At 32.7% G+C, this 2,423-nt stretch overlaps 1 long non-coding RNA gene across 1 annotated transcript in view; it reads right to left on the reverse strand.

The window, feature by feature from the left end:
* LOC111087441 overlaps positions 1-720 on the reverse strand; it is a 44,343-nt gene extending 43,623 nt beyond the window's left edge. The window contains exon 1 of the long non-coding RNA XR_002612129.1: positions 508-720. This is a non-coding gene — a long non-coding RNA (uncharacterized LOC111087441). The remainder of the gene's footprint in view (positions 1-507) is intronic.
* Positions 721-2,423: the final 1,703 nt, after the last annotated feature.

Raw genomic sequence — 2,423 nt, forward strand, 5'->3', positions numbered from 1 at the left:
GGTAATTAAGGTGTTGTACTTTGCGTTTAAAGTTAAGGTAATTAAGATGTTGTCTTCGCTTTTAAAGTTAAGGTAATTAAGGTGTACTTCGCGTTTAAAGTTAAGGTAATTAAGGTGTTATACTTCGTGTTTAAATTTAAAGTAATTAAGGTGTCTTCGCGTTTAAAGTTAAGGTAATTAAGGTGTACTTCGCGTTTAAAATTAAGGTAATTAAGGTGTTGTACTTTGCGTTTAAAGTTAAGGTAATTAAGATGTCTTCGCTTTTAAAGTTAAGGTAATTAAGGTGTACTTCGCGTTTAAAGTTCAGGTAATTAAGTTGTACTTCGCGTTTAAAGTTCAGGTAATTAAGGTGTTGTACTTCGCGTTTAAAGTTAAGGTTTCACGGTGTATTTTTACCCTATCTTCGCTTTAGTTTTTATTACTCCTGGCTTCGGTTATTGGATAAAGTTTCATTATAATCCATACTTACGCGAACTTACATTATAAACCAGAACACAAATAGCTTACCGGAGCTATGATAATACCAGATGTAGGATATTTAGACGTTCGTGGAAACTGATGTTATCCGTAAATAAACACACGGCTTTGTATGACAAATTTGCAAGTAGTCAAGCTCTAAAAGCCTTAAAGGCAGAAACCAACTTCTAGCCTTACTTTCAATCGATAAAACATAAGGGATCTTTCAAAACAGGACTATCAACCAATTTCCCTGCTCTCCTCTTTCTCGCGTGCTAAAACTCGGAGCTCTGCATGAAATTGGTTACAAATATTTTCTTCCGACACCTTGCGGAGAAACCAAGCATCATTCATGAGGTCGTTTCCTAAGAGAATTTATGTTTTCTGAAGTTAGGAATAATAGTGCGTGTTATGTACGCTTGATTTCAGAAAACTGTGATTACAATAGCTTAAAGAAGAATGTGAAAAGTGGGGTTTTATTTTCCTGAATAAAAGGTAAATATAGCATTAAAATCAGTCAGTTCTAGAAGTTAGAAGAACGTGAGTACTTATGCATAGTCATATGTATATACTAAATGATTTTCGGCGAACCGGTATGCGTGTAGATGATTTCATCAAAATGGTGATAATACAAGTAGTTTCTCTTAAAAACAACTGCATTTCCATATATGATTTCATATTCATCATACTTCCTAAAAACAGGGTTTCGATACCCGTGGTGGGCACAGCACAGACAGCCTATTGTGTAGCTTTGTGCTTAATTACAAACAAACAAATCATCATACTTTGTTTTAATTTGCGTAAAACTACACAATGGACTCTGCACTCTGTACAGTGTGGGATTCGAACCTTGGATTTTAGCGTTGTAACTCCATAAGTTTATCGCTGACTCACCCGAGGACCTCATCACAATAATATCCTAATTTGAAATTTATGAAGTGGTGATTTTAAAAGTGTTTTTTATTCATTATTAAAGCATGCATGCAGCCAATTTTACACTTGTCAATGTTAAAAATATGTTTCAAGTTACTTTCTATGAAATGGTATATAGATATTTTAACACTAATCACAAAAAAATGCATTATTTGATAAGAGATCTTGTATTGACTACAATAGCATGCAAGCATCTAATTTCAATATACAAAATATTGGATAGGATCACAAGTAGTTTTCTGATAATTACAAAATTATGCATTTAGATTATTTACGAGCAATCAAAAACAAAAATGTAGTTTGATAATACTAACAATAAAATATGATTTTAACCTTTTTGCATTTTGCACTTTCATCTTTAGGACATTTAAAAAAGAAGGAGACAGAGTAAATTAGAAAAACAATAAAAACGTTGAAGTTAACAAAAATAAATTTAATCCAAAAAGTATAAGATCAGAAAGCGTTTATGACACTTCCAAAAAATCCCCGTTACTTTACATTCAATATAGATTTCTATATCTTATTGGGTCAGCGGTAAGCTTAAGTACTTACAGTGCTAAAATCCGAGGTTTGATACCTCTTGGTGGACAAAGCGCAGATAGCCTATTGTGTTGCTTGCGCGAAGAAACAACAACACATAAGTAAGCTTATAGTTTGTTATAAGCAGACCAAAAATTGTCTATTTTATGTCGTTTTTTTTCTAATGTCAGAATTACTTCTCAACCTTTTCTACTTCATTCTTTCAACGCTTTATGAAACGATGTATTCAGATTAGCAACGATTTGTTAGAATGCATTGACTTTTAGTTTGGTTGACATCTTTGGAAATATCAGACAATATAATGTGTTTTCAACCTTGCATTACAATCAGGAGTGATATAACACCATTCTGATATGTGAAAGGAATTTACTTCTATTTTTAATGAAATAATTAAAACAGTATTAGAGACTGGGATGATTTTGAGTAGCACTGAGTTGGGTTGACCTGGAGGAGAGATAAGGCGTTGTGACCCTTTAAAATGTGTACCTCATTAA

Source organism: Limulus polyphemus, unplaced genomic scaffold (genome assembly GCF_000517525.1).
Source record: "Limulus polyphemus unplaced genomic scaffold, Limulus_polyphemus-2.1.2 Scaffold2154, whole genome shotgun sequence".
NCBI classification, from domain to species: Eukaryota; Metazoa; Arthropoda; class Merostomata; order Xiphosura; family Limulidae; genus Limulus; species Limulus polyphemus.